The sequence below is a fragment of the Giraffa tippelskirchi genome, chromosome 8 (assembly GCF_054371585.1).
Source record: "Giraffa tippelskirchi isolate mGirTip1 chromosome 8, T2T-mGirTip1v1.2.pri, whole genome shotgun sequence".
Lineage (NCBI taxonomy): Eukaryota > Metazoa > Chordata > Mammalia > Artiodactyla > Giraffidae > Giraffa > Giraffa tippelskirchi.
The window spans coordinates 102,612,439-102,624,807 of record NC_137282.1 but is presented as its reverse complement, the minus strand read 5'-3'; positions in this window follow the sequence as shown (position 1 = coordinate 102,624,807).

The window sequence follows — 12,369 nt, the reverse complement described above, 5'->3', positions numbered from 1 at the left end:
TGACTTCTCCAGCCTTTGCAGATTTCCCTTTTCTCTGGAGCACCCACCCTGTGATTTTTGATAGTCACCTTCGCATCTTAACTGCATTGTTTAATGTTTAACTTGCATTGTTCTTTGTTTCATGATGTAAGCCATGCTCCTTCAGTACATTATGATCACTCTGAACAGAGGCCCTTTATTATGTGTTTTAATCCCACGTGGTGCTTGACACACAGACTGACCACATAAAAGACACTGGATTAACCCTGATGGATTATAGACTAGTAGAAATGTCCACGTGCCACAGGTAGAACTGCCCTTACAACTGACTCCATCATTTGAATAGCACAGGAGATTTGACAGATTGCCTCCAGTGACCTCATTGTTCCATGAGAACTTCATTCCACAATGTAGATGCTTCGTGTGTGTAACTGTGATTATAGTAATGATACTTAGTAAGAATTTCTGAGAATAGCTCACGGTGTAAGCTTCAGAATTTACGAGGATAGAAATACACATGCAGGTGGTATAAGGAAAACAATAGCAGTTTTAGTGATCCATCACTGCTTGATACTCAGGAACTGGTCCTGCAGGCTGCTGACATCTTGCCTTCTTCCCATCACAGTGATCAGGTAGGAAATAGAAGAATTTACCAACTTTTATCAGTTTAATAGAGCATTTTACCAACTTTTGCATTTTACCCTTAGTACTCATGCTTCTCATGTAAACCTTCATGTAAGTTTGCAGAATAGAGTTTGGATGGATTTGAAAAAAATTACGATCTCAAATACACTGGCTTCTTTAGTGTACACTGGCTTCTTTAGTGTTCTCTGGATAACTGCAAGTGGAGATTAAATACCAATGCTCAAATAACACTTCATTTTTACCTACTGCTATAACTGGGCAGCATAATGTTTGCAATTTATTTATCATCTACTGCTACTTGTTGAAGTGTTTAATGACAGTAGTGATCTCTGAAATATTTCATGAGACCTGGAATGAGTGCCTGTTCTTTTCATAGTGTTAAAGGGTACATGATCAACACACAAGGGCCCTCCATAGCCACACATTGCCTTGTTTTCCCAAAGTCATCCATGGCTCCCCTTAGATTTCTGAAGTAGCATTTTCCTGATAAATTTTATTAAAAGGAACTCCTTGTTATAGATGGTAGTTCCCCAGGCAAGAACACTGGAGTGGGTTGCCATTTCCTTCTCCAGGGGATCTTCCTGATACAGAGATTGAACCCTGGTCTCCTGCATTGTAGGCAGATTCTTTACCAACTGAGCCACAAAGGAAGTAGTACAGTTAGTTAGCTTTCTATTAAGTGGAGGGGAAGGGATGGGGGCTCAGCCAGTAAAAGAATCCACCTACAATTCACTCTCTGGGTGGAGAAGTTCCCATGGAGAAGGGCATTAAACCCACTGCAGTATTCTTGCTTGGAGAATCCCTTGGACAGAGGAGCCTGGCAGGCTATAATCCGTGGGATTTCAAAGAGTCAGATACGGCTAAGCAACTAAGCACAGCACAAGGGGTGAAAGGGCTTCCCAGGTGGCGCTAGTGGTAAAGAATCCGCTTGTCAGTGCAGGAGACATACGAGATGTGGGTTTGATCCCTGTGTGGGAAGATCCCTGGGAGGAGGAAATGGCAACCCATTCCAGTATTCTTGCCTGGAAAGTTCCGTGAACAGAGGAGCCTGGTGGGCTACTGTCCATGGAGTCACAGAAAGTCAGACATGACTGAGCAAGTAAGTAGGCATGTGCACGCGTGTGCACACACACACACACACACACACACACACACACACACACGGGATGAAAAGTGACTTTAGGTTGTTTTCTTTTGATATCTCAGAAGGAAATTAACTTTCTTAAATACTTAATACTTAAATTAGTATGATTCATGGGCTTTGATTCAATTTTTAATTCCAGAGGCAGCTCTACCACTAACTAGCTTTGTATTTCACCCTCTTTTAAACTTCATATTTGCATCTGTAAAAATATGTGTCTGGAGTGAGAGAGAGGTGATCTAGGGTATTATCATCTGGAAGGTCTCTAATTTCAGTTTAATATTGTATCCCATGAATACTTGCTTTTATTGTATAGCATGTCACAACTGTAGAACATCTAGTTTGCAAAATATATAAATATTTTCATCTGAGCCTTGAGATAACCTTATAAAATAGTCATGGTATATTTTATTATATTCATTTTACAGATAAGAAAACTGAAGTTCACATAAGTCACAGTTGAGAGCAGAGCACACTCCTCTGAGGCAGGGTAGACGTGGTCCAAACAACTGTATGGTTAATAGGGGACAGAATCTAAGGCTAATTATTCCCTTAAAACAAACTCCCCTTGAACACAACCTGTGACTCATATTTCCATGGCTTCTAAATATAGAAGAAAATCTTAGAATTTGGATCATACTAAATACGTATGACAGTGTGCCACTTTGTGGTTAAATCATTTGCCTTCTGTGTCCTTGACAGTCAGGAGGCACGGCTGGGGTGTGGTGATAATGGAGAGCTTGATCCCTGTGGTTTGCTTTTTAGTGGTAGTTTGCCAGCCTGAAGCTGAGAAAACATACATTGTTAGTGCAGTAGATTGAATTTGCACAAGGTTCATGGGTTTGTGTTGGGTATTGAATAGAGAACAAGTCAGGCACTACCAACACCTTGAAGTTAGAAGAGGGTAGACTCTGGTGTCAGACTGATGGAATTCACGTCTCACTTGCCGTTTACCAGCTGTTTGACTTGGGAAGTCAATTAACTTCCATGTGCATTAGTATTACTGTCAGGAAAATAGGAATAAAGTTTTATAAACCTCAAAATTATAAATAGTAAGTGAATTAATAAATATGCTGTGTGTGTATGTATGTATGTATGCTGTGTTATAGTATGTATTAAATAGGTATCCAGAATTATAATAGTAAAAGTTAATATTTACTGGCTATTTCCTTTGTCAGACATGAGTTCAGTGATTTACATATATCATCTTGTTTAATTTGCTGCAATCCCTGAGATAGGAGCTATTTAATGCTCATTTTGTAAGGAAGAGTACTATAGAGAAGTTAAATAGTTATTCCTAAATTCACATCAGTTCAGTCACTCAGTTGTGTCCAACTCCACGACCTAAATTCACATATTGCTAAATTCACATAGCTAATAGGTGTTAGCACATCTCTTAAAACTATGCCCTCACTTCTATGCTAAAAATGGTATTTTCTAATAGAAGTATTTTAGAAAAAGAGAAGGTGAAAGTAAAAAGCCCTGTTTCAGAGCATTCTGGGCTTTTAAGCTGACAAAAGAACCTCTACATTGCAGACCTTGTCTTTGATGGTTTGTCTTAAATGTTGTCAGTAGATGGTTGATGTTGTTGATATAACTTTTGTCTGTGGTATATTATTTTCAAAGATTAACTTCTAAATGTATTTTTTTAATGGAGTGACTCTTTCACTGTAACTGTACAGATGATGGATGTTTAACACTGAAGATCCATGATTTTAATGTTAAAGATGAGCTCTATTATAATCAAAAGAAAATGTTGTCTCAATACAGATGCCTGGAATAAATTTAGGTTGCAGTGAGATGGGATGATTCTTTTATTTATGTCGATTCTTTCCATTGTGCACTGCATGTTAAAATGCTTTACAATGAAGGATTAGTTTTCTTACATCTCTGTGAGCTTAATATCTCCACAATCTTTTTAGTAAGAAAAATGTTCATTGAGAACACAGATGTTTCAGACTTTAAGGGAGGTTAGTGTTTTAGAGAGCATAAGCTTTGAAATAACTTAGATCCATTTAATTTGAATGTCCTTGAGCAAATTATTTAAACTCTCTGAATTTGTTTATTTATAAAAGAAAGATTTGTTTTAACTTCACTTAGCAAGGCTTAGCAAGGCTATGGAGAAGGCAATGGCACCCCACTCCAGTACTCTTGCCTGGAAAATCCCATGGATGGAGGAGCCTGGTAGGCTGCAGTCCATGGGGTCGCTAAGAGTCGGACACGACTGAACGACTTCACTTTCACTTTTCCCTTTCATGCACTGGAGAAGGAAATGGCAACCCACTCCATTATTCTTGCCTGGAGACTCCCAGGGACAGCGGAGCCCAGTGGTCTGCCGTCTATGGGGTCGCACAGAGTCGGACACGACTGAAGTGACTTAGCAGCAGCAGCAGCAGCAGCAGCAGCAAGGCTATGTCAAACATAAATACTGTGTTAGGCACTTTATAATGTTCCTGTAAAAGCCATTGCTATTAGGACAGGTCTGTGTAATAAGACAGGAATCTGTATGATCCCATCTATATTAGTTAAGGTATACATATCTATACCTGTAAATATATATATATATTAGATAACTCTTGATAATTATTAATATTAACTAATTAATAATATTGACTGCTATCATTAACTGGTATTAAATACTAATTATGATGACATTATGTGTGAAATTTGTAGGGCTGACCAGTAGGCTAGAAATTCACGAAGAGTTGCTATTACAGTCTTGAATCTAAAATTTCCAGGTGAGCCAGCTGGCTGGGACATAAGTCAGTGCTTCTATGTTGCAGTGTTGAGGTAGAATTGCTTTTTCTTTAGGAAGACTCTTTCTTTCCTCTTAATGCCTTCAACTGATTGGATGAGGCCCATCCATTATGGACAATAATTTGCTTTAACTAAAGTCAAATGATTATAAATGTCAGTTATGTCCACAATTACCTACACAGAAATACCTAATGTTTGACCAAATGACTGGGCACCATAGCCCAGGCAAGATAACACATTGTAATCCATGACGTGGAATTTTTTTTCTTTTCCTGGTGTTAGGGTTGCAACTACACTAATAAGTGTTCTAGTCAGCTATGCTACACTGTTAATGATGCCTTAAACCCATTCCACAGTCAAGTGAGATGGGAGGATTGTTAATGGCAGGCAAATCATAGGAAAAAGCAGCCTTTGCTGTTGGAATTCCCAGCACTGACAGAGTCAATAATTGATAACTGGGCAACAATGGCAGACATGATGACATGGGAGTGAAGCCTGGAGAAGTGTACCTTGATTCCTTCAAAGTTGCTTCTGGGGTTGTCTCCTCTTTACTGCAGCTCACACAAGCTCCCCCCTGGGAGACTGAACCCTATTCTCACAAAGGTGTCCTATTACTGTTAGGTGAAAGCAGTTCCTTGAAGTTAGCTCTGTGAACTCCCTATTATGCCAGGATGATGGAGTCACCGTCTCTTAGCAACTGCTGTGGCTGCCTCATTTCCTGGGAAACCCTGGCTTTGCAGATGACAGACCATCATTTGCTTATCTGAGTCATATCTGAGATGCAGATAGTACTTTGGAAGGAAACATGGGAGTTACTCTCGATTTCCAATATAACTGCAGATATCCACCAAAGAAGGTAATTCCAGTACTGCCTTTTTGAAACGAGATCCTAATGTAGTGCCTCTTCTGAGTGTTTACCTTTGTTGCGTCTTCTGAGTACTTGGTCCACATGCTTGGTGGGCACAATGCCATTCCGTTGGGGCTAGATATTCTTGAAAGAAAATAAGTACTGGCCATCCAAGTCCTGTAGAAAAACGTTCTTAGGTACTTGAGGGTATGTTGCTACCTATTATCATCTCAGATTTATTCCTCAGGAAGATGGCAATCTATGGTAATAAGTTGATTTGGGGCCAGTATATAGTTTCTTTACTTATTTAAAGCAGTTTTTCCATAGGCAGGGTCCTGTGTGTATATTTAAAAATCTTTCCAAAATAAAAACCTGTATCTACAGGATAAGAAATTGAGTTCACATACTGGTATGTGGACATTGTTTCATTCATGTGGACTCTCTAAGAAAATAATGCCTTTGGTATTTGAGAAGAAAATTCCCATTAAAGTGCTTCATCTTCAAAGTCATCCTTTTTATTCTACTGAGGGCTGACAGACGGTCACCATGAGGTTGCTGCTTCCCAAGTGGCATTAGCGGTGAGGAATCTGCCTGCCAATGCAGGAATCTCTGCCAGTGTAGAGACTCCGGTTCAATCCCTGGATCAGGAAGATCCCCTGAAGAAGGAAATGGCAACCCACTTCAGTATTCTTGCCTGGAGATTCCCATGGACAGAGGAGCCTGGCTACAGTCCATAGACTCACAAAGAGTCGGACTGAAGCGACTTAGCATGACCAATGGCCACCATGGGGTAGCTATATAGACTGGCTCCTGAATATAACACTTATTCTAAGGTCTGTAGTGACAGGGAGACTCCCCTCCCTGGAGAGGTTGCAGACAGGGCCTTGGCAGGGATAACAGGCTCCTGTGGGGATGCCCTGGCCCTGTACCTGGTGGGCATGTTGCTGCCCATCCAGGTGCTCTCAAGGTTGGTGTGATGATAATGGTTTTGGAAGAGACAACTTCTGCAAACACCTCCTGAGACCATTTGTAATGCCCTTAACATGTTATATTGAAGTGGGTAGATAAGACTCCGAGGAGATAGATTCAGGAGTATTGAAAATGAAATAAAAGTTTTGTTCCAAACTGCATTTTGTGCACAGCCATGGGCTTTAATTAGGCTGGCTTTCTACTTACTGGTTTCATTTGTCCTTCTCAAGAGACATAGAAGAGAGCTGCTTCTGCTGCCTTGGGGACAAAAGATATCTGATGACCTGGGAGGCAGATGGGAGTCTGTGTACTGAGACTGTACACAACTCCCTGCCCACCCCCCCATGGAAAAGTGACTCTCAGCTAAACAGAAGATAAATGAACTCTGATGCTTCTGTAAAAATTATATGACCACTAACGTCTTGACTTTGTTTTAAAACTTGAAGGGTAAAAAGGCAACAAAAGAACATTTTGCTTTTTAACAGCTCTGTTATCGCCGAGACACTGAAGCATAAGCTTTCCTCTGCCTACCTCATCTTCCTAGTGAGGTGATTTATTCTGATGTTGTCAGTCTAATCAAAGAACCCAATCTTTGTCACAAGAGAAAAATGTCAACTCCAGATCTAGAGAGAGATGGTTTGATAACAGAGTGTCAGGGCTTTCTCATGGTTCTGAGCTTTTATCATTAAGCTTAATCTTTCCCTAATATACACACCTGCACACTGACATAGCTACATCTGAAGTTTAAAAGGAAATACTTTGGTTCTTGGAAAAGAGAGTTCCATCTGGTGGTTTAGGACCTCAGTTAATTTTTCAAATGCTTTCCATGGGATGTGGCTACATGAAGGTGGTCATTTCAAGGCCCTTATATTATAGAATTTTGATAAGCTTTCCAAATTTTTACTCATTCCCTTGTAGCATACTATCTCCGGTCAACATTTAAACAGCTATCTATGAGGTTGATAATTTTGTCTCTTGTGTCTTGTTTTCTTTAAGCCTCTTTATATGTGTCTGTGATTATAATCTGGGTTTCCATTTTAATAAATACCCACTGATGTTCTTTTTATAATTTTGCTAGCTGTTTTTCCCCTCCTTTGAGAAAATTCTTTCTTTCATTGGCAATTAGGCAACATAATTAGGAAGCTTTCACCCGCAGCTACTGGAAGTAGCTGGTGGTCGGGACATTGTGGAGTGAGTGGTGGACATGGGAGCAGTTGTGCATGTGGTTAAAACATTATCAGTTCAGTTCAGTTGCTCAGTCGTGTCTGACTCTTTGCGACCCCAAGAATTGCAGCACACCAGGCCTCCCTGTCCACCACCAACATCCAGAGTTTACCCAAACTCATGTCCATCAAGTCAGTGATGCCATCCAGCCATCTCATCCTCTGTTGTCCCCTTCTCCTCCTGCCCCCAATCCTTCCCAGCATCAGGGTCTTTTCCAATGAGTCAGCTCTTCACATTTTGTGGCCAAAGTATTGGAGTTTCAGCCTCAACATCAGTGCTTCCAATGAACACCCAGGACTGATCCCCTTTAGGATGGACTGGTTGGATCTCCTTGCAGTCCAAGGGATTCTCAAGAGTCTTCTCCAACACCACAGTTCAAAAGCAACAATTCTTTGGCACTCAGCTTTCTTTATACTCCAACTCTCACATCCATACATGACCACTGGAAAAACCACAGCCTTGACTAGACGGACCTTTGTTGACAAAGTGATGTCATCTGCAAATAGTGACAGTTTTAGTGTTCCAATTTAGATGCCTTTGCTTTCTTTTCCTTCTCTTTTTAGGTCTGATTGCTGTAGCTAGAACTTTTAATACTGTGCTATATAGAAGTAGTAAGAGTGGGCATTCTTGTTCTGTTCTTGACTTTAGAAGAAAAGATTTCAGCTTTTCACCATTGAGTTTGATTTTACCTGTGGATTATCATAAATAACCTTTATTATGTTGAGATATGTTTCTTCTATACCCACTTTTTTGAGAGTTTTTATCATAAATTGATACTGAATTTTGTCAAATGCTTTTTCTGTATCTATTGAGATGATCATCCAATTTTTATCCTTTGTTTTGTTAATGTAATACACAGCCTTTGCTATATATTTGCCTTTACTAGTGGGATTTTTCCTGTAATTTTTTACTTCTTGTTCTAGTCTTTTCTTTTCCACTTAGAAAAAAGATGCTTTACCATTTCTTTTATGATCAGTTTTGCGTTGATGTGCTTTTAGTTTTTGCTTGTATTTCCAATTCTGAATGATAATCTTGCTGAGTAGAATATCCTAGATTGTAGGCCCCCCCACCTCATTCAGTAATTTAAATAAAACATGTCACTCACTTGTGACCTGCAAAGTTTCTGCAGATAAATCAGCTGATAATCTTATGAAAGATTGTTATATGCGACTCTTTCTTTTTCTCTTGCTGCCTTCAGAATTTTCTCTTTAATATTTGCAGTTTTCAGTTTTAATTATGATATGTCTTGGTGTGGATCTCTAGGTTCATCTTGTTTGGGACTACAAGTAACCTGGTTTTGTAGGTACCGCTGTACCTGGATATTTGTTGCTTTCTTAGCGTTAATTTCATTAGATATATTTTCAGCCCTTTTCTCTTTCTTTTTAGGGGCTCTTATAATACAAATACAGATGTTGGACTTCCCAAGTGGCTCAGTGGTAAAGAATCCTTCTTTACCTGGATCTGCACTTCCTGTACCTGGCTATTTGTTGCGTTCTTGAAGTTAGGGAATTTCTCAGCCTTAATTTCATTAGATATATTTTCAGCCCTTTTCTCTTTCTTTTTAGGGGCCCCTATAATACAAATTCAAATGTTGGGCTTCCCAAGTGTCTCAGTGGTAGAGAATCCACCTGCCAATGCAGGAGACTCAGATGTGGATTCTAACCCTGGGTCGGGAATATCGCCTATAGTAGGAAATGGCTACCCACTCTAGTATTCTTGCCTGGAAAATTCCATGGACAGAGAAGTCTGGCGGGTTACAGTCCATGGGGTTGCAAAGAGTTGGACACAACTGATTGACTGAGCATATACATAATACAAATACTAGTGTGCTAGTGTGCTTGATGTTATCCCACCAGTCCCTTCAATTGTTCTCATTTCTCTTTTTTCCTGTTCTCGTTGGGTCATTTCCACTATTCTATCTATCTTCCAGGTTTGTTTGTGTTCTTCTATATCACCTGGTCTACTGTTAATGCCTTCTAGTGTGTTTTTCATTTTAACTACTGTGTTCTTCAGCTCTGACTGGTTCTTGAACACATTTTCTAATTCTTTGTTAAAATTCTTACTGTTCATCCATTTTCCCCCAAGTTTATCTAGTGTTCTTCTTTTTAATGCTTTGAACTCTATCTGGTAAACATGTATCTGTTGTTTTCTCAGGGTTTTTTCTTCTTTCATTTGAAACAAATTCCTGTCTTTGCATTTTGTCTAACATTTTCTGTTAAATTTGGTGATAGTTACCTGTCTCAGTTTTGTATGGGCTTTCTTGTGGGGGAACATCTCTATGCAGTCTGTGTATGCCCAGTGACTTTAATGGGAGAGCTGATCTGAAGTAAGCTAAGGTCATGTTTTTCCCCAGGGTTTGCTAGCTGCTGTCACCCTGGTAGGAGGTACAGCTGGAGATGGATGGGCTAAAGCCAGAGTGAGGTCTGAGCATGAGGGTCTCCTGTGCTCAGTGGTTGTTATTGCCCTATCATAGGCAGGGGCAGGAGGAAGGGCAAGTCCCAAAGTGCTGGAGCAACAGCCCTAAGGGTCTAGTCTCAGCTGGTTCTTTTCCCTTGAAGATTATGGTCTCCACTCTCCTTTCTATAGCACCTTCACCCCAGAGTGGCGCAGCACTGGAACAGAAGGGGCCAGAACAGTCTCCTATTGTGAGCCGGGGCGCACACCACCAGTCCTGGCATGCTAGTCAGAGCTTGAGACAGTTTCTTACCCACCACCTCTGCCAGTGCTTACAATGGCCATCCTCACTCTTTCATGATTCATTGCCAGATGTGAGCAAGCTCTGTTTCCCACAACTACACTCTCCTCAACAACAGGAACCTTTGCCTTAATAGGGATCTTAATAGGGATCTGGAGCTACAGAGTATAGAGCAGGAGCCCAGCACATCTGGGCATGCACTGAGGTAGTCGCAGCAAACTGGCCCAAGCCCAGAAAACTTCATTCTGCTTCCTCCTACGTGTTCCAGGGAGTAATCAAGCGTGTGCATTCTTTTAAGGAGAGGATTCTAGGTTTCTTACAGTCCTGCTATAAGTCCCATTGGTTTCCAAGCCAGCTGAGAGGACTTGTCTTCCCAGTATCAAGCCCCAGTACTGGGTTTCCCATTACATGGGTTCCAACTGCTCAGCCTCCAGGGAGGATCTCGGAGACCATGTGATCCCCCTCCTTTTCTGCGTTCTCTCCTAGGGGTAAGAGTTCTGATCTGATTGCTTCACTTTCTTTCCTACCTGACTCCATGTTAATCTTTCTTTACAGCCTTGGTTATATGAGTCTTTCTGCCAGTTTCCAGTTTGTTTGCAGTGGGAATTTCTCTACATGTACTTATGTTTGCTATGTTCACGGGGGTAAACTCAGGATCCTCCTACTCCACCATCTTGCTCTCCTCCCTTACATCTAATTTTCAGTCACATTGAAACATTAAGTGCTTGACATTTTTCTCGCCTGTTCTGATTTAACCTCATTACCTGTTGTGGGCCACTGGCATCATTTCAATTAGTATCACCAGAGTTTTTAATATGTCATCTTATTGGTCTACTTTCATACTGGAAAACCACAGTCCTGGGTTTGTATAAACATTGTTTTCTTTTTTTATACCTCTGCTATGATTACAGGTAATAAGTGATACTAAAATTTATGCATTTTCTTTTTTGATATCCCATTCTGCTTTGCCCCCTAATCATTTGTTTATTATAATTTACTCTTTTTCCCATTTCATGTAGCCAGGATTTCAAGTCTGAACCTATGTTGTCATGCAAATGATTCCATCCCTGCCTCTGCCAATCTCAAGCTGGCAGACTTGCCTTTACAACTCAAGGCCTGGTTGGTTGGGATGGTGTGCCAGAGCATATACATCGATACCTTGGAACAGTTGTCTCAGGGGAAAGCTGCTGAATCTCACAGCCTAAATAGGTTCAAGAAGATATGAGGAGCAGTCTTGAGAAATATGAAGAAATGAATAGGCTGAGATCTGCTTTTCCCCTGGGAGTTTTTCCTTGGCTTGCTCATCTTCTTTCAATTCATATTCCTCTCTTGGGCTTCCGAATTTTATTTGTGATTACACATCTTCAACTGCAATCTTCAAAAACAAAATAAACTTAACATGTCTGTTTCTAAAAGCTGTGCTTATGTACTTCTGCCTGTCCTGAGGCTGTGCTTTCTTGTGAATTTCTTCTTTTGATGTTTGCAGAGCAGACACCTGGGAGTATCCTTCATGCCTCTTTCTCCTTCATTTGCCCATGTCCATAAGGTTTCCAATTCCAGAAAATTCCACCTCCAAATATCTTTCATCTATCTCTCTTTTCCAATATATTTGCCTCTCCTTTAGTTAAAAATTCTTCTGTCTTCACACAGCACTGTTTACAATAGCCAGGACATGGAAGCAGCCTAGATGTCCATCAGCAGACGAATGGATAAGGAAGCTGTGGTGCATATACACAATGGAATATTACTCAGCCATTAAAAAAATACATTTGAATCGGTTCTGCTGAGATGGATGAAACTGGAGCCCATTATACAGAGTGAAGTAAGCCAGAAAGAAAAACAACAATACAGTATACTAATGCATATATATGGAATTTGAAAGATGGTAACGATAACCCTATATGCGAGACAGAATAAGAGACACAGATGCATAGAACAATTTTATGGACTCTGAGGGAGAAGGTGAGGGTGGGACGTTCTGGGAGAATAGCATTGAAACATGTATATTATCATATGTGAAACAGAACACCATTCCATGTTCGATGCATGAGACAAGGGCTCAGGGCCGGGGCAATGGGATGACCCAGAGGGATGGGATGGGGAGGGAGGTGG